Source organism: Patella vulgata, chromosome 2 (genome assembly GCF_932274485.2).
Source record: "Patella vulgata chromosome 2, xgPatVulg1.2, whole genome shotgun sequence".
Taxonomy (NCBI): Eukaryota; Metazoa; Mollusca; class Gastropoda; family Patellidae; genus Patella; species Patella vulgata.
Window position 1 is genome coordinate 33,058,847 of NC_065880.2, and position 21,798 is coordinate 33,080,644.

A 21,798-nucleotide genomic window follows, 5' to 3' on the forward strand; every position below is an offset into this window, starting at 1 on the left:
CTTCATGATAACATTTGCGAATCTGAAAGCTATAAAAAACCCTAAAACATATTTTTCTCCTCTCGTCCAATAATTAGTGATTTTAATGTAGATGTGCGGAATTTTGTGGTCCATTTTTCTGAGGTCGTGTGACAAGTGTGTACAGGACTACCACGTTCAGCACTAGTTATAACAAATATCAAACCTTCAAAATAAAATTCGTCTAAATAATGACCAAACACCGGTCTCCCCGACAATAAACACACATTATTGTAACCCAAGCCCAATTTATACAGACGACCATAAACAATTTCACATGAGATTTATATGATAAATATTATATACATGTGTAGTTTAATGTATGTATATAGTCACAGCTGTGTATATTTCAATATCAGTAACATGTAATTATATAGTATTGCGCTATTTTTATAATGATGTAGAATGCGATTTCATTGTCGACAGCTTGTACGACACCGTGTGATCATTTTGACTATTTAAAATGGTTGGCGGTATAAATGACAAATTTTCAGAAGTACGTTTTCAAGTGTGGTTAATTAAAGGTGTCTTTAAATCCTATTTCGTTTCGTTTTTTATAGTTCAAAATTTCGTTTTTCTTGTTTTCACAACACTAGGATCTGGAAGAGTTGTTATATAACAAGCGTTCTAGTTGATGTGAGGAATTATCCAATGGCACGGTCTGTTACGGCGAGTTCTTGGCGTGCTCTGCACGGAACTGGGTAAACCCCTAGAAACGTCAACGTTGATTGATTAATCAATGTCTAACGTCATAAGGTCAAAAGCCGCTCGTATGACCCCTGATGCGACCTCCCAGTACAACTGGTCAGATCTTCATGTAGTGTAGGCCATCGAAAGTATAAAAAAAAACAAACAAAATATAGATCTGTATATTAATCAGATTGGGTGTCTCTCGGACAGGGCGGTCTCTAATCCAGGACAAGCCCCTTAAACGACTTTAGTTAACATTGCGTAGAAATATTAAGGTCTACTGTAGTGGCGGGGCCGGTAGAAATGAGCAAATCTGCCTCCTCTTCGGGACTAGAAGCTGCATATCATTTCCGAAAATATATTTTAACAATCTGTTTACATGCGGAACATAATCCAAATATAATCAAATGTTAGCATGGTCTAATTGGAAGTTGTAGAACAAAAAACAAACCTACTGGCACACCAAAAGACAACAACACCACATACTGGCCTACTGGACAGGAATCTTCTACGTTTTGCTTGTTGGCCTCTGTAATACGTGGAATGATTGCTTAATGTGATTCTGTCAACATCAGATGAACGAACACCCTACATGTAAATGTTGTTTATAGATAACAAAACAGTTGACAATTAACAAAATCACTTAGGGAATTAGAAATAAACGATTTCTAAAAAGAGGATAAGAATTTGGATAATTTGTCCTTCACCCAAACTACATATCTGGCGATCTTCATCGGGGTAGGGGCGGTGGGGAGTTGGTCGTGTCAAACAAAGCGTGTTTGTTTTACACTTGTTTCATTTGGCACAAGTATACCACCAAATTCATTACAATTTCAACAATATAATTTTCATCAGAAACACACACTAATAGTAATTTAAACCTTAAATTCATCGATCCCCGCATTCACCAGAGTGTCTGTTTGGCCACGTTCATCTTCGCAAACCGAGATTGGACTTGATGTTTCTTGTTATAATACGGTACTTTAATTACGTTGGATATACTTTAGAAATATTAGAAAGTCCATGACTTCTATTTTATATTAAGACACTAGTAATTCTTTTTCTATCGAACTATTTTGTTTGAGCATAGCAAATTACTTTTCATATCATATAGTGTCATTTTCCTTGTAATTAAATATTAGTTGTTGTTGAGAATTCATGAGGTAGGATAGTTGTATTTTACCGCCTCCCGCATACTCACACTTCTTTTGTACATTTTTCATTATACCAATGTCTGCTCAACTACAGCAATGTTTAATAGACAAGTTTTATAATGATGTTACCTTACTTATGCCATAAAAAATTCTATAAACCCGTAAGTTATTTAAAGATCTTTCTCTACTTTATGAAAGACCCCGTTAGAGTCAAGTCGAGACCAGTTCAAGACACAATCTGATTAAATACAGATCTATATTTCGTTTCGTTTTTTATACTTTCGATGACCTACACGGCATGAAGATCTGACAAGTTATAGTGATAGGTCACGTCAGGGGTCAAAAGACCAACTTATGACCCTATGACGTCAGACATTTGATTAACCAATCAGCATTGATGTTACTAGTGGATTATCCACAATTCCGTGCAAAACACGCCCAAAGCCCGCCGTAACAGACCGTTTCATCGGCTTATCCCTGAAACCATTCAGAACACGAGTTAAATAACAACTCTTCCAGATCCAAGTGTAGTAAAGACAAGTAAAACGAAATTTTGAACTATAAAAACTAAACGAAATAGGGTCTGTGTTTTAACCAGATTGTAATAATAATAGTTTATTTGATTTTATGTTTCATTGTCATGAAATGGATTCGAGTACTCAACACAATATTGCGATCGTTTTGAGACCAACGTACGGCAATGTGCATGCTGTTTTTACGTATTAACAGCAACGTTTCTACCTGCGATTTTCAAATGTTTAAATGACTTACTTGAATATTTATTTACTTGCCCATGACAAAAGATAGACTTACAAGATTTGCACCAGAAATAAGTTGAATTACCGATGTAATTGGTTAGGGCATTTTCTAATTAAAATAAGATCCGTGGTAGAAAGGTCACAGGGTTTATATTGTTTTCCTCTTTACCACCAATAGATAATAATTGTCTGTGATGTGAAAGTTTTGAGTAACAGGTTGTTGTTAAGACTAAAAGGGTGGAAAAGATACATTGAAAAGGTGGCTATATTTGTTACTGACTTATTATTGACATTGTTCACGTCCTACAAATTGTGAGCTACGTGTTAATACTCGTGTTGTCTTCTGGTCATTGTGGCCAGTGTTACATAGGGTCGAAGATAACATCACCATTTGTACAAAAACAACAAACAAGTTTCATGGCTGAGAAAACATTCTACCGTATCTTCTCTTGATTTGTGTTGCATTTCCCTTAGCTTGTATTTAGTGTTTGCTCAAATAAAGCTAATTTTGAAATTCATTATTTTTACGGTGCAATTAGAAATCGAGTCTTAAACAGGCATTGCATGTCTGTTCTTTTTATATTGTCTGGTTAGACATGGTGTATGCATATAAATATATATATATATATATATATATATATATATAAGGTCAGACTCCTGTGGGTAGACTAACCTTTCCACCACGATATTCGAAACGGACATTAACCTCCACGAAAGAAAAGAGGCGGTATCTGCGCAAAAATATAACTAATGTTGGGTTTGATCAGTTAAAATGAACCATTGTTCCGACATGTCACAATAACGTTGATATGACTGATCATTAATACTCTTTTCATGACGACATGTCCAAAATGCCCATTTTTCATCTGAACGTTAATTTGACATGTGAAACAACAAATGTTCAATGTCACGTTTCTCTGACATTTTGCTTTTTTTTTTACTTATTTGACGTATGTCATCTGACGTAAAATAAATCCTGCCTAATAGCAGGCTATTTTCGCATTGAAAGGTAATCAAATAGCATTGTGTTTTGAAGCCACATAGCCATCGAAGTTCATTTTAAAGCCGCCATTTGTCAAAAATTATATATATTTTTGATTATATTTAAGAATTTGAATGCATTTTTTTAAAAAAAAAACAACCTCATAATTCGGAAGTTCGTCCTTCTATGTATACCGATAATATGCATAGAAGAATTAAGTCCGCTATATGGAGCCACGGTGGCTCAGTGAGTAAGGCGCTGGTTCAGTTACCAGGGGCCGGCGTTCGATTCCGGTGTTGAAAGAGAAAGTTCCCCGGGATTTTCCAGCATGGTTTCCCCCTTGTTAGTGATTCAGGGTGGAGGGCCTGGCAACGAAATGCGACTAACCCTTCGGATAAGAGATTGGTTGGTGCAGAAAAGCAGGATGTTAAACCCTATTTCAGTTCAGTTCAGTTCAATTCTGCTTAACTCTGATTGAAATTTTGAGTGCATGCAGATCGAATTTTCTATAAACACGACATTATTATGTCACTTGAAACCTAACGCAATTTTTGAACCATGAAGAATCAATATACCATGATTAAGTCCAAATGTATTATTATTAATATTTTTCTTATTATTAGAAGATCAGAATCATTGTCTACATGTTTATATAAGTAATGACAAATTCTTTATATATTTATTATTGTCAATAAGTGGAAACTCGAAATGGCCAATGTGTACTTCTTTTGATACTATAGAATTCAGTATACTGAAAGGATGAAGCTGTGTCAGGTACATTAAATGATCAATAGTTGTCACCGCATCCTGATTGTAGATACAAATCTACGATTGGGAATCGATAAACCCTTCACTCGCTCTACTACAGTTACCGCCTGAACATAATGATCAGCCGTCATATCTATCTATAGGCCCCTCAAAAAAAGCAGGAGTCAAATATTTACCTCTCTTCGCACAAAAATCCCCAACTTGTCGTTTGATGCCAGATCGATACCAAAATATTATGAATACTCAGACACAGTTAGTCCAAATATACATCCAACGACATAGAGAGTTGTTTTTAAAATTGGCAACAGTTCAAGTAATGACATGTTACAAGAAGACTTGTTGAAGAGACGAGCTTCTAAGGATTATTGGAATCGATGCTATCTCTTCTTACGAGACTCTACGTGTTCATTAAGGCCAGAATAGTATTATATTTAAAGATGTTTTAAATGAAATACTTAGAATGAGTATATGTCCGCGTGGAGTTAAAACTGTACGCTATGACAAGGTGAACTATATGCTATATTCATGTTTAAGGTGAGATTTTGAATTAACGTTTAGTATAATTTTAGACCGTCAATTTTATTTTAGAACTATTAACGTGGTTAGTTGGTTGATAAGGCTTAACGTCTGCTTCCAAACGTTAACGTCAAAGCATCGACAGGTTTATATCTATTTGATATGTACCGGGAGGCGCGCTGGCTCAGTGAGTAAGACGCTGACTGGCTAGCCGGAAGGAATCTGGTTCGATCTCTGTGTTAAAGGAGATATACGTCCATTAAGGCACAACATATCAGTTTGTTTTTGTTCTCGGATCATTGTATAGGGTATTACACTGTTATGTTTCAACTGACATTAAACTTTAGTACCGACGTTTCAAGGGACGATGGGAGATCTTCAAGATATGTTCTGTACTCTTTATCAGCTATCGAGTACAAACATGGGATCGAATCATGGACTGTAATAGCAAGCCTCATATATATGAAACCTGTATGCTTAGCTTCCTAATTGTCTTTTAGTAGAATAATTTAGACGCATAATCAAAAATGGCACCCAATTATCCAGATACTCATCTAATTTAAGACCCATTCATATTTTATTCATGATTATTGGTATAAATGAAACATTTTTACATTACATGTAAAGTTTATTATAGTTACGGTATCGCGTTGGTGTAGACATATGAAAACTGAAACGCGTTTGAAATTTGTTATTAATAGTTAAATTTTCTTTTAACTCATTGTTTCGTAAAATATAGACACAATGATTAAAGTTACCATTGTAACATCAATGGACGCTTTAACAAATGTAAGTCATTGTCGCTTTTCTAAAGACGATTGAAAACTTCCTTATAATCTGTAGTGGCGAACGAACATATACTCGACACCGAGTAATGGTTGGCGGAATGGGCTAGAGACTGTATACTTGATGCCTAGGAACCACTAGAGAGAGTTTTACGTGACAAAGAGTGGGGTAATCTCTCTAGCGTCGTAAAATTCTCCATGTACTCCAGTTTCCTTCTACTCATATAGTCTCGAACACCAAGATTATAGTATTAATTATTGTAGTTTGACATTTTCCTATTCCGAACGATGTCAGGGGAAATAACACCGATTAACGAAAATATTCTTATTGCTAACTTCCGCAGAGCATTTTCGATCGACTGCCACATTCTCTGAAAAGGGTGAAAGATTACTAAATTTATGAGCCAGCGATATAAATTTTTATTTCCTGCAGACTAATTTTGACAGAGGGAAGGAGGGGAAAGTTATTGAAATAATGCATACCACATGTTTTTCCGGAAATGCTGCCCGTCTGTCTGTGTGCCAGTCTTTCTAACTGTATATATGTGCGTCTCTATCTCTGTCTATCTCCACCCACTATCTCCATTGCTAACCATAAAATTAGACATGGAAATACTAATAGTTGAAAAGTGAACCTTTAACGGAATGATGTTAAATATCACCGCAAGGTTTTCATTATACAGCTGTTTTTATCTACAACACTAATGTTTATATTATATATATATATTATAAAAACAAACAGTGTATATAAGAAAATAAATAAATTCTGTTTTCGTGTACAAGTTGGTTATCCTGACCTGAACAAGTGTGAAAGGAATGACTAGACTGTATCCCTTGCCAGGCCCTGAGCATACAAAAAATATTCCAACTTTTAATGATGCAACTATATTGACAAACGAAGTGCGCTGAAGCCTCTTTATAAACAACCCAATGCATTTTTGAAAAATTTTCTAAGTTTATGTATACATGAAATCACACAGACTATTTCTTCTATTGGTAATTTAGCACATAGTGGAGACAGTTTAATAAAATAAAACAAAGAAGCCATTCTCTAAGTTTGCACGATATATGTAAAGATAAACCAGTGAATTCTTATTGTATCCAAAATAATTTAAATAATTTAAAACTCAGACAGGTTTATTTGTCCTAGGATTTTTTGGGGGAAAGGCTGGCGGATCATTCGTATTTAACTCCATCTTGACGGCTTAGCAGACAACAATCGGTTGAAGTGCCAATTTTCGTCACAAAAAAACACAAGTATTTATATACCTGTGGGTACTTCGACACGAGTTTGATCGACCACACAACGATTTGTAAAGATAAATGTATATATAAGAAATAGTATCGGGATCGAGATGAACTACAAGAGAATACTGCCGGATTAGAACTGATATCCCCAGATTTTGGAGATTTAAATTCCATCACTCTAGAAGTATCACGAACATAGCAACATAGTCTACATTAAAATAAAATACCAGACGTCGATTTATTTTATGTCATTCTAATTTCTATCTATACGTTCCATGAAGCGGATTCGATAAGAATGTCATAATTAGATTTTAGAAAGGAAATTCGCCAACCATTATCAATAGTCTCGCCGTTTCCGTAAGTGTGTAACTATATTGTTCGATATCAAACCCCGTCTTTTGTATTTAGATCTTAAGCTATTGTTGATTTTGTTTAGAAAGAACAATGTAATGCACAAAGAATGGCGCCTACACACTAAAGTCTGATGGTTACGCACCCACTACGAAAGTCTGGAGCAGGTAGGATACTCCTATATTTGTGGCGGGGGAGGGGTGGTGGGTGTTTGGATGGCCAAATGGTTAGCTTGTGCGCGCTGTTTCATAAGGTCTGTCTTTGAGTAAACTGGCGTTTTGTCGATTCCCCGGTTGTACGTGACAAGGAGTAGGGTCGCCTGTCCAACCTCGTGGGTTTTTCCCTGGTCCTCCGGTTTCCTCCCACTGCTAAAGACCCCTACGCGCAAGCGTATTATTGAAATAAATTTGAGCCATGTGTTAGTCCCGAAATGATGTAGTTTGTGTGGAGTGGACGGTAAACCCCATTTGTCTCTTTCTTTATATATATTTATGGCATACTGAGTTATTTCTAAAGTCGTGACAGGATGTTTAGACGCTTTAATGGTCTATAGAAATTAATTATACATTTCAAGACTTGACTTGTGAAGGATTTTAATTCGGCATTAATTAGCAATAAAAGTAATAATTGTGTGTTTTATTGCTGCATGTTAAGAAAATACACATTTTCCATATAAAAGTTGGATTTGGACCACAGAAATATGTTTATCCAGTCGAAACTTTGATTTGATATGAAATTTGGGTGAAATATCATGGGGGCACTTAATTAGTCTACTTTCCTTTTGTATATTGATGCACTGTTTCGTTTCGTTTTATTTTCTGAACTTGTCTAAATGACTTTTCAGCGGGGCCGCTAAGGACCGCAAAATAAAAAAAAATATCTATCGCGCCTGATAATAGCTAGCGTGCGCCAGATAATAAGTAGCGCGCCGGATAATAACTGGTGCGCGCTGGATAATAACTAACGCGCACCAATTAATATCTATTGCGTGTTAGTGAATGCCGGAATACTATACAGTGTGTTATTAGTTAAATTTTGTACGCAGAGCGGCACTGCTTCCTACTCATTCATATTTCGAATTCCAACTCCCAAGGATTCTATTACATGATCAATGTGTACACAGGACCTCGGTTTTTCGTCCCATGCCTCACTTACAAGAGAAAACTACGCCGGAAATCCAGAGGAACTTTCTCTGTCAACACCGGGGAGCGAACCTGAGACCTCCCTTACTGAGCTCCGTATTGTTCCCTTTTCGCAGTTGTGGGATTAACCTTCAAGATACGGTCGACCGTTTAATGCCCACGACTGCTTTGGTTGCTAATGTGTAGAGCTCTGCTGTTAGTTAATTAAGCTATCTTTTTTATATCATTTTAAAATGGTAGTACTGGATTAGGTAACGCCCACAGTTGTCAACATAACTAACATTTTCCATAAACTGAGTCAAGGTCAGGGCTTAACCATCGTCTAAAGGACTGTCCCTTTCCCGTCGTGGTGGGATTAACCTTCCCGATACGTTTGACTGTAAACATGACAGGATTAATAATAAGTAGCCGTTTAAGTTATAATTCAGTGAATAACGTTGTGGGAAATACTCCTAGAACTAGTCTACACGTTACAGGTAGTGGTCGCCGCGCTTACAACATAAGATACAGGCCACAGTTCTTTGTTCTATTTACGTAACACTATTAAACAATATTGGAACAGCCAAATGTTTTGAGCTGCATGCAATTTCCAAATAAGGTATATATGCTGTTTAGTGAAATTTTGCACATGGGTTGCAATGCTAATTAAGCTGATCCTCATCAATGCTAAAACACATCGTTTGGAATCTGGAACGGCTCCGTTATATAGAATGAGATGATTGAATATTAGTCATGTTTAGAACACTATATTTTGTGTATAGATTGATTTGTCTTTCCAGAAAAATTATTGTTCAAGTCGCCATTAACAGGGCTAAATAGGTTTGATAATGAGACAGGTTGCTGTTCAAGTTCAATCATTTTATTGTATGAACGAAAATCGAATACGTTTCCTGGATCGTGACGTATACAAAACCAGTTTTATTGAATGGATGCATAACAGTTTACGTGCTAACCATAGTTGAAGGTCTAATATCTTCAAGACGTCAGTATAGGATATATTGAAATGACGCGTCGATACAGTATATTATGTAGGCGGTTGGAAGACGTGGTTCTATGGGGGTGGTATTCCTATTTTATCTCACATAATCAATGACCAAAGCTGATTTTGTTTGGCTCCAGCCATCCAATTTTATTGCATTTAGCCCATTAATAGCTGAACAATCTCTACCACCGTCTTATTAGTTTTATTTAAAGGGGCAATCTTTCGAGGATTGGTGTAAAAGTAAAACGAGCTATTAATATGGCTTAAATGAGAAATGACATCAGGTGTTCTTGGACGAGCAGGCGGAAATACATCGAAACTAAATATTTCTAATATGCAAAAGGACTATATTATTATAGTCTATAGCATTTGGATATAATTGTAGAACGTTTTGCGCGTCTCTTTAAAACTTCGACGTGATCTGCTCTCATGCTAATTTAATTTTAGAACATTAGCAAGCTCCTTTAGAAATAAGTAGTGATTTTTCTCATATTCATTTCAAAGTCTTTGGCCAGCAGACGAAGCGTTATTTCTTTGAAAATCTATTAAAGAGGCATTATTATGCGAGAGATAATTAATTTGGTTGTTGTAGGTCGTGTTTCTTGCTTCAAATGTTATATAAATTATTATTTAGGCATTTATTCGCATGGTTAGTCCATAATCAACTCTGTAGGTCAACGGATGTCCGAACAAGACGAAGTGTTCCGAACATGCAAGAAATCAACCACGGAGACCTCCGATAAAGGGGCTGGCAATATGCAGTTATAAACATAGTCTACGATAACACCCTAGATGGAAGCGGACGTTCATCCACACGAACGAAACCCGATATTTTCAATATATTCATTTGTCGTTATCTATTCTTCAACGGTAATAGGTCTTTCTCTAAATCTCAAATATTGACTCTTTAAAAGATATATGTACAATAGATCGTATATGTCCATTACATTGAAGACAATTCTTGGGAGTTGCACAACATAGACAAAACAAATAATACGACAACATGACACAATTAACTACATATTCCCAGCGACCAGATAAGGTAAGCAACCTTAGCTTTTGTTAAAATTATTTTAGTTTAGAGAGGTTTAGGATTGACGGTGTTAGCGTCACCTGCGCAACGTTGTCCCGTCGCTAAAGAGAGGGAGAGAGAGAAATGGGGTTTGGCGTCCACTCGACCAAAACTAGGTCATTTCGGTACTAATACAATTTTATTTTAATAATTCGCTTGTGCGTAGGGGTCTTTAGTAGTGGGAGGAAACCGGACTTTATGATTTCACACGCACGCGTTAACCACTCGTCGTTAAAGGAAAGTTCATAAACATTGTCCACTCGGCAAACCTCGGCAGATTCCGTTACTCTATGTATGATGGTAAGTGATATGTACCTACGCCTATACAGTTGCGATGCAGCACCGGTTACTTATTAGGAAGACTTGCCGCTTTTAAAAAGAAGTTATCAAAGTTATCTAGTCGTTCGGGTGGGACGAAAAACCGAGGTCCCGTGTACACATTGGCGTACACGTAAAAGATCCCTTGGCAGTTGGAATTCGATATAACAGTAGGCCGTAGGTCCGCTGTCCGGGCAAAATTTCCCTCATAGCACACAGTATGGCATATGCCCGTCTTCATTAGACAAGTTCGAAGCAGAACAGTAGGACGTTAAACCCCATTCATTTCCTTTCATTTTAGTTAGAGAGGAGACTTAATAAAATCAATATTGAGAAAACACACGCATAAGCCAAACACAAAAACAATGAGAACTTGAACTTCGAAGCAGTGATGACGGGTTTCACTGGTGCCACGTTACCCTTGAACTTATGTCACTGACGGAGCCACGTACCCTTGAACTTATATCACTTACGGTACCAATGGAACCAATAAACAGATTTCCACATAACCATTGCAGACGTGTTATGAAATTGAGGCAGAATTAATCAAACGCAGCAATATCAATCCCATTTAGAACTGTTACCATATGTTACATATGTCAAAAAAGTGATCCTGAAAAAATTTGTTACTGACTTACCGCTAAGTTAGATGATTGTCTAATGGGAAATTAAAATGCGAAAAAATCTTAAAAAGTGATCCTGACAAAATTGGTTATTTCTTGACAAGGGAAGATGCTAGAAGCAATTTTTGGACATCTATATGATCGTATTGATCCAATCTATATGTCCATTGGAGTCAAATATCATAATGTGAAACGAATAATAAATATAAACAAAATGTTTGTTTTGAAGGCTAAATATACTGTTTTTGCCAAAATGACATTACTTCCGGTGATAATGAAAATGTTGAATTAATTCCATGAAATCATAAATGGGATAAGGTATGACATGGTAAAATTTTTATGAAAATCAAATAATAATTGCCATTTTTATACACCAAGAACCTTGAAAAGTGACTTGTAGAAAATCATCTATTTATCTGCAACCGTACAAGTAAAAAGCCATTTTGTGGTATCTGTATGATCGTATGGATTCATTCTATTAGTTGATATAAATCAAATATTATAACTTTATAAAACATTACAAATAAGACTCATTTGCATATCATATCTGTTTTGAAGGCTAAGAATACAGTTTTTACCCAAATGACGTCATTTCCGGTGACAGTGTAGATGTCAAAATGGTTTGACCTAGTCCAAATTGGCATTAGGCATCAAATGGTAAAAAAATATTGAAAATCGAATGATAATTTACTCGTTCACAGGCTAAATAACGTGAAAAGTGACGCATGTAAAATTGCCTATTTCTTGGCAACTGCGCATGTTACAAATTAAATTTCACATACATTCTCTTCGCATGGATTAATGCTACAGGTTCATGAAAGTTGTCAAGATATATTTAAAGATATGAAAATCCTGAATGCATTGTAAATAGCTCATTTTTACACCCCTTTTCACCTTTAAATCAAACTATTGCAAATGCAAAAATGAAATAATAAAAAAACAAAACAAAAAAAAAACTAAGCAAGACATATTTTGCGTCATTAGAAGGAACATTCATCTTCATCTATTAGATTTGTAAACATTAATATTTGCTTTTTAAAAGACCTTTAGACACGTAAAAATTCAAGTTTTGGGCAAAATTACGTCACTTCCGGTGCCGACACAAATTTTTATCGGTAGAAAAAAGTTTAGAATTTGCACCATGGAGCATATGGGCTTTTCTTTTACACAAATCGGGCAATAAATATTTAACCCAGAACCCATAAACTGAAATTAAAATGCGAAAAATCTTAAAAAGTGATTCTGACAAAATTGGTTATTTCTCGACAAGGGAAAATGCTAGAAAATATTTTGAGATATCAATATGATCGTATTGATTAATACTATTTGTCCATAGGAATCAAATATCATAATTTTATACGAATAATGAATATCCCTTACTTCAAACTAGTATTTGTTTTAGAGGTTGAAATATAGTTTTTGGCAAAATGACGGTACTTCCGGTGACAATAAAAAAAATTTATATTATTAATTGTAAATGGCATTAGATATCACACAGTGGAAATTTTTATGAAAGTCGAATAATATTTGACACTTTTATAGACCAAAAACCTTGAAAAGTGACATGTTGCAAAACGCCTATTTACCGCAACTGAACAAGTTAGAAATCATTTTGTGTTATCTATATAATCGTATGGGTTCATTCTATTAGTTGACTATAATCAAATATCAAAATTTTAAACAAATAACATATACGACCGATATGAATAAATTATTTGTTTCGAAGGCTATACATACAGTTTTTGTCCAAACTACGTCATTTCCGGTGACATTTAAACTGTTAAATTGGTTTGACCTAGTCAAAATTGACATTACGCATCAAATGGTGTCACTTCTATGAAAATCCAATAATAATTGACTCTTTTACAGGCAAAATAGCGTAAAAGGGGACTCATGCAAATTTTCCCATTTCTCGGTAACTACTGATATTACAAACTAATTTTAACATACATTTTCTTCGTATGGATAATAGCTACAAGTTTATAAAATGTACGTAGAAATATTTTAAAATCTAAAAACCCTAAATACGAACACTTAAAGATACATTATGGGAGATTCGATAACGACTTGGCAGTTAACCCATAAGTGCATAACCATTTTTGGTTCCCAAACCCCTTTCGGGCATAAGCCTTATTCCTGGCATTGCAGCGGAAATTGGTGCCAAATACAAAATTGAGGAAAAAAGTATTTTCTGACAATGACAGACCCTACAAAGTATATATATTTAGAAAGAGTATAAAAAGGGCTTTCTGAATCTCTAAAGAAAATAAGGGAAATATTTTTTACATGAATGTAGGTGGAGGTAGAATTGACAACTTGAAATCAGGAAAAAAAAAAAAAAAAAAAGTTCCCAATTCTGAGTGCAATAAAAAATATTTATTGATGCAGAGTGATAGAAATGAAGTATGCTACTGTCAGAGGCATCTCTTTGGACAACAATACAGTAATTTTTTTTTGAAAATATACAATAACTTTACAACAGCAGACTTTTGAAAAATATATGGTGGTCCAAATTTTTCTGGATAAATTGTCAAATTTACATGTAGTTAGTTACTGATATAAAAATGCATGGCAACCATTCTGGAAAAGGCTATATCACTTTCAAAATCATTTGAATACATGAATAACAATGAAATGACATAAAAAAATGCATTCTGACCAATTGTGCATCAACAAAATCTGAAATAATGTAATATAAATGGTATGAACTAAAAAAAACTCACCCAATCTTGACTTTTGGTACTACATATTCAAATCCAAAGTGAATAATTACAAAACTGATAAATGTTAATGTGTGATATCCAAATTTCCAAGATAATTGTGATGCTACAAAAATATCCACTAATCTACATGTAAGAACATAGAACAACGAATAGAATAGACGACACAGCTAGCCAAAGCACAACAAAAATCCTCCACCATTCACAAAAAGCAACGTTTACAAAATACACAAAATACAATGCACTAACTAATTTATATTCTAAGTATGAATGAATGGTTCCTTTGTTATTATCATGAGTAAAGCAGAACTACTTATACTTTCATTTTCTTACGGACTTTTGGTTTATTGCGTCGATTTGGATCATCATACTCGAACGTGTCCAAGTAATGGTATCTAAAGAAACAGGGATCAGGACACATTCTAACCTGACATACCCTGCAAATATATGATGTCTCACAACGTTGCATGTGTATTCTACAATTTACAGAAGTTGTCATTTTTTGAGGGGCATGTTGCAGAGTGTGATCTCGGCGTTGGTCATCATTACGTGGAGCGGCATCAGAGTGTTTGCGGTATGATCGACCACCCGTAGGCCCTTTAGCCGGAGCTGTAAACCTTTTAGGAACAACATTTTCCAATATGTTAGTCCATACCTTAGGAGGAGGAGCTACATCTCGCACCCCTTGTCGTCGTGGCGGTCGACCTCGTCCCCTCCCTCGCACTGAGAGGCCCCGAGCTGGCGGCTGAATCAAAGGTTGATTATCGTCAGTGTCTGTACTGCTACTGCTAGGATCCATACCATCAAAACTATTATCACTAGAAACCTCATTGTTGTCAGAGTTAGCAGAATCAGTGGGTGACATTTGATTGGCACTATCAGTATTATGCCTAGTAGTAGTATTGTCAGCTACTTGGTCTACGGCGATATCATCATTATCAAAATCGTGGTCTAGGCCTATATCATTATCAATATCGTCATCTGATGGCAAATCAGAACCTGAATCTGAGAATATCCCAGAAAGTTCTCCCCGGTTCAGAGAAGTAGCAGCCCTCTTATTCTGGTCATAAATCCTTTTGGAAAGGCCTAAGGGGATATCATCATCCGAGTCACTGCTGCTGCTGTTATACATTTTGAACACTCATCAAACTAAACTGAATCACAAATTTTAAATATCTACGATTTCTACGTGAAGCAGAAAACTGGACAAAATATCGCTATTTTGCGTAAAATTAACACACAAATGTAGCGTAATCCAACTCACACAGTAGTCCTTGGCAACTATGAATGACTGAATGGGATCCTGTACAAGTCTTGTCTTAAATCGGAGAAAATTCGCGAAAAATTACAGAAATTTTACTCAAAACATTGCCAGGACGGCCATGCTGGTTTTAAACAATGTCGTCACAACCGGATATCCCGTGTAACCACCCGTAGCGCGGTAAATTCAAGCGGTTAAAAACGATACGGGAAATTCCGTAGCCATGCAATTTCAGCCTTTGTTTACTCTACGGCGTAGGCCGTAGCCATGCACTTATGGGTTAACTATAATAGTTAAAAACTAGATAGGCAATTTGCTGGAAATTTCATTCAAATTGATCCACTATGAACCGAGAACAAAGCGATTGAATTTCCACCTAGCCTTGATCATCATTACTAAAGTCAGTACGATAAACAGCATAGTCTCGATTATCCAATTAATCATTAAATCGTGAAGGAAAGTTATGCAGTAAATCGGCTCACAATCCACTAAAGATTGCAGGCTAGCGATGCCATCTAGAGTTGATTATGGTCTGGATAGGTTAATGTCTAATTAATAATTTAGATAACATTTCAGGCCTAAAGAAAGACCTGCAATAGACAGATGTAGCTCTTGCATAATGTATGTTGTTTAATTCAAGCATATGATAACTATATTAAACTATACCTGTATGAATGCTTGTGGACTCTTATGAGACTAAAAGTTACGTTAGCAATGTATAATACGCTAGGAATACGTTTTCATTGAAGTGTGTTCGTTTTTTCGATTTAAAGCTGGACAATAATGCTGTAATGCTTTATTAAAACAGGTATATAAAAATCGATAGATTTTTATTTTAAATTTTACTTGTTTACACTACTCAAGATATGTAACATATTCAGGCATTGTCAATCATTGCAATACTTACACATAATTGGTTGAATTAACGTGATAAATGCACCGCCCTAAAGTATTGTCGATATTTGAGTTTATTATAAGCGCTAGGCATCTTAGACCAAGATTAGTCTCCTAAAGGTGAGTGTTATACTTAGATCAAGATGTGTATTTTAATCATTTAAAATTGAGTGTCATAAAATTGACCTCTTCTAAAATGTAAATTTTATTTTACTTTTTATATAATATAAAGTTATATTTTTATTTGTTTAAATTTATAATATACATCTTTCAACCAATCTGAGACAGCGCTAGGCGATAGGACTCAGGGAATTGGATTCTCGACTAGAATATCGTCAGTTCGAATCCCAAGCTACGTTCCCACTGGTTAGGCGTGGCGCCCGTGTGTCTAACAAAGAAAGTGTACTTAGTCGTTCGGATGGGATGTAAATCAGAGGTTTACACATATCATATTAAAGGATGGGCAACTTATATTTTCACTTGTTTCACATTAGATCACTCGGACAATGCAATCGACATTCCTCTAAATATTTCGACTGTCTCTGGCGCATTTTATACTCGGGACATCATGTAGGTTTAGTATATAGGGTTAATTATAGACCATTTATTAACACGTAACGAAGACTGTATGTACCGAGTATTGATTTATTTTTATAGTCCGGTAAACATGCCGATTTACACATAGAGATAGAGATATAAGCCTTATGGTTATTTGAATAGAGTATATAATGTCAACCAGCCAACTACAAGAAGTATAATAAGCTAACTCTGTTTGGCTTTTGAAAATTTGAAAAACCGAAACGTCAACTGTTTTCTCTCATTACCAAACCAAGTATACTCTTCAAAAAAGTAGGGGATATTGAAATGCAAATGCCTATGCAGGTTGTGATATGATAAATAGTCATGGACACTTGACATGCTTTGAGAGTATGTTCACAGATGAAAAACTTATCGCCCCAACAGAACCACTGAGCTGCACATGCGACACGCAATTGCGCCATACACGTGGGAGGGGTTCATTGTCAAATTTGACGCTTCAAGGAAGGGTTCATGAAAACTGCCGTTTGCTGGTTTATCCTATCCATGCTTGCTTTCCTATCGATTCTTGCATAAAATTTACTGTTTAGCGTATCTTTGCTTTAGTGTGTTACGTTTAATTTGATCGGGAGACGTGTTCGTCGACGTCAACGGACAACACTGCAGGCCGTGGCACTGCAAGAGGAGTGGGTCAGATTGCCCCAAATCGTGATTGGACGGTTGATTAGGAGCATGCCACGACGATTTGCTGAATGTCTGAGGATTGGTGGAGCAATTACTCATTATCAAGACAAAAATCAAAAACGTCCATTTTCACTTTTGACAGTGTATCTCTGTGCGAGTGAGATGGGGCCGTCAGATAAGCCACCCATATGAACTGTTTATGTTCATGTGTAGGCAATTGGCCTGTTATTAAAGGGACAATAACACACTTGCTGGCTTGACAGCTCCAGAAAATAAAAAATAGCCTTATTCTAAGTACTAGATGTGTTAGTGTCCTACCTGTTGTGTAAATTATCCATTAAATCCTATTTTACTTGTCCAGAGGGTTCAAAAATATTTTTCAATCCAAGTCACATTTGAAAAGCTTTACGTCAGGCTTTTCAAATCATTTAGTTGAATTTTTCCAATTTTTTTAAATTAGGTGTGTTAAGATGAAATTTGTATCATCAATTAATTGGAATATTGTAAAATAGTACAATTTGTTGAACAGAATAAAGATTGGGACATATTATTCAATTACAACAAGAGTGGTATACACTGGTTACCTCTAATAAAAACAGCAGTGCATTTCTGCAGGTTTTTTTTATTGTTTCTGAATATCCCCTACTTTTTTGGAGAGTATATATCCACGGGATCAACATGGCCACACAAGATGTTAATCAAACCAACTCTGTTTTACTTTTGAAAATTTGAAAACTTGAAACGTCAACTTTTTCTTTCTAATCTTTCAAGCATGCTTGTTCTTACTGATGACATGATAAAAGTAATTTTAAAATGTCGTAAGACGCTCTCATTCCAATAATCTTTAACTGCACAGTCTCACTACTATATGTCAACTGCTTATATCTGATCCGTCCTAACCTCAAGTTTGGCGGGACGCCCACCTAAAAATAAAGAAAATTACAAATGTCAGGCGCAACACGTCTGTCCACAAACCCCCATGTTTCACTGACATGTATAGAGATTATCGAAAGTCATGTTTTTCAGTCGGTGTTAAGTATCGGGCTGTGTTTCTCTCTAAGGATGTTTCTGTATTTGGATTGTCTAAGTAGAATATCCATTTACAAGGTAAGGATCTGACTGACTACTTCACGATTTTTCTATAGGTGTTATTTCCTATCTGGCATTCTGTGAATTTAAACAAATGGCTCATTAATAAATACCAAGCAATTGATTTGATATTTTATCAAGATTGGGATTGTAGATACAAGCTTTAGTGCAATTCATATAGATGTGATTTTTCTTACTGAGTGTTCTTACAACCCTAAGGTGGATGCTATTTCTTACTGAATGTTCCCGTGGAAGTGAAAAAATCTTATATCATCAAGGAAACTTAAAAAAGATCTTTTATATTTGTGATATGTCCGTCGATCTATACGTTTTACTGTATCCTTTTCTAACGTTTCCGTTTAGAGAAACTTCATTCCTCAGTTTCCGACTATAAATAAGGTTTCGTTTATCAGATCCAGAGTTTAAAACAACACACATGTTTCAAATTGTCTGTCAACACTGATGTTACTTAGAAACCAAATGTACTATTTTTTTTTATAAATTGTTCAAGGAAATTTATCGATGTACTCGAATGTTTGTTAGAATTCTTAACCACATAATGGTTAAAGTATTTTTTAGATACAAGTTTAAGCGAACAATCCTCACAATTTCTTGGTATAATGTCAGAATTGTTTTGCTTACAAGTCTGCTGAATAACGGAATTTCCTTCCCAGTTTACAACAGCCAGGCATTTAAAGGGCTGCCCACACCAAAGATTATTGTCGGCAACCATTCTGCGGCTATAACTACATCACCGAAAAACCATAGGGTTTGATAAAAAAAAATCTGTATTGGCGATTTGTTAGCAGACATTGTCTGATGTTTTGATGCAGTGGTAAACGCTTGTGTGCACATAGGCATGTAAATTGCCGATGAAAAGTATATTGTTAGAAATCGGTATGGTGGCGCTAAATGGTTCACCCGACAGATTGTGACATACGAGAAACCGTGTTATCTGCGACAAATGATCTTTGGTGCGTACAGGCCTTAATTTGATTTTTGTTTTCATTTCAAATAATTACGATTGCTTATATATTTGTTTTGTAAACCCGGTATTGCTGTTTTGTTTTCATTATAAATATTGACATCTTCTTTAAAATCCATTATCCCATCAAACTTGTTTCAATGTCCACCATGAGCTATATTGCCAACCAGGAATTGGATGTAAATCAATGATTAAATAACTTGACAGTGTTATTGAGAATTGAATTCGAAACACCACATAGGATCTTATCGTATTTGTTTATCGTTACGGTCTATTAACAAAAGTTCCATGAAGCTGACGGCTTCGCGGGAACTTCAGTTGTATTAATAAACATCCTAGTAGTTACGAATTTATTTTGACATTTTAGGGTTCGTGATAAAGTTGTTTGTTTGATAATATATCTATTTGTAAGAGTTATAGAACATGACCTTTAGATCATAAGGTCTGTCATTGAATCAAGAGGCGTGGTTTCGACCCCACACTTTTACGTGACAATAGGTTGGGTTGCATGCCAAACCTCGTGTTTTTTCTGGATTCCGAGGTTTCGTTCCGATACTAAAGACTCCTACGTGCATACAAATTATTGAAATAAAATTGTACATTTTAGTCCCGAAATAACCTAGTTTGTATTGAGTGAACATTAAACCCCATTTCTCGGTCTCTATGAAAACCAAAAGCTCATTTGAGCAGCACGGTTGGGTGTTAAGCTTGCGGTAAATGCATGTCATCTTATGTTACATAAAATCATGATTCAATTCTATTAGTATATCTGTATTTACGAGGTACATTTATATATGTATGTGAGATCAACTGTAACGAGTGTTTAAATTTTACTGCTAATTATCGAACTCAAATTGATATCCGCTGTCAGCCCCTTGAATTCCCCAGTCCTATTCGAGTTGTTATTACAGCATAGCAGTCACACAGTAAGAACCTTCCTGTAACCATCCATGGCAATCCAAGACTTGCAGCACGGCAACCGCATGACTATTTTTTTTAAAACGAACTAAAACTGCCTTGCGGTCGAATTATATCAGTGGGACTTGCAGTTTACCTGGAATCTGGAAATCCCACGTGAAGTTATATATAAATTCTAATTAATAAAGTCTATCAGCTTCTCGTTGAACAACACTTTACATAAAGAACTGATAGCCATCTAGTTAAGGTAGGAATCCTATTTTGACTTAGAATTTAAAGATAACCTGCTCCGCATTGTTTAAACTTGAAAAGAACTTTGATCGGTCTGTCTTGGCCCATTCTCACGTAATTTATATAAAGAAGCGAAGACATTTCTTCAGGTGTGTTTACTCATGGGACGTCAACAAACTAGGTTTATGTTACAATTACAGCCTGCCTCATACATCAATTAATTTGTATACAAACACCTTAGATCCAACATACCATTTCAGTGGATCTTCTGTTTACGAGGTAGTGAAAATAGTCATCGGTTTCAGTATATATTTATACAATTTAGACAATACTTCCGTTTCTTATTCATTTTGATGTTGTTTATACAGTATGTTTTTGATTTACCATATCCTTCCTTTTATCAGCCAATGAACGGATGCCCGGGCCTGATCAAGAATAGTTATATCCAATCACAGTGTCTAAACTAAGAGCACAAGGAAAAATAAGTTTATTTAGTGTAGGCCAGCAATAATTAAAACTGAAACGTAATTTAAATAATCAGGATTTAATGAGATTGATTTGTTGAGTTTTACACGTATCTAGCTGGTACATGGCACCTTTGTCTTCTCGTTCGAACGATAGACGACCATATATCTTGTCAACGTTGAAAGCTATACAAAACCTGTAAGAGGAACCAGGATTGACAAATACCAAACTCATATTCTCTACCCTGCTGCATGAGTTTAGTTTTCTAGTAACGCTACTTTAAGTGTTTCTAAGGCTGCATGTACAATGAAACACATAGATATTATATTATGATCTAAAATTTCAGAGAATGATGACGGTGTGTTTGGCGTCAATAGATACCCATCTTAAGACATGCTACTGTAAAAACCTAACCGATAGAATGTAATACAATCGGTACATATAATCTATATATGTACATCCAATTACAGATCATGTCACTCGGTAAAACGAAACAAAAAATTCGTATATTGTTTATGTTTTCTTTGGAGGTTATGTTGCATCTGTCATACGCTTTCCTGCTTGAACTAATTTCACTAGCGTTAAATCTCGTTTGTGTATTTTTATC

The 21,798-nt window shown here is 35.5% G+C and overlaps 1 protein-coding gene across 3 annotated transcripts in view; it reads left to right on the forward strand.

Moving 5' to 3' along the window:
* Positions 1 to 4,783: 4,783 nt before the first annotated feature.
* The window catches only part of LOC126810431 (extracellular serine/threonine protein CG31145), a 72,544-nt gene continuing 55,529 nt past the window's right edge, over positions 4,784 to 21,798 (forward strand). Inside the window, exon 1 of one of the 3 annotated variants that reach the window (XM_050535497.2) lies at positions 4,784 to 4,904. The gene's annotated coding sequence lies outside the window, so the exon portion shown is untranslated. Of the gene's footprint in view, positions 4,905 to 16,379; positions 16,403 to 18,519; positions 18,611 to 21,798 lie in introns of those variants that run through there. The other 2 variants (XM_050535501.2, XM_050535496.2) reach the window with 2 other exon arrangements.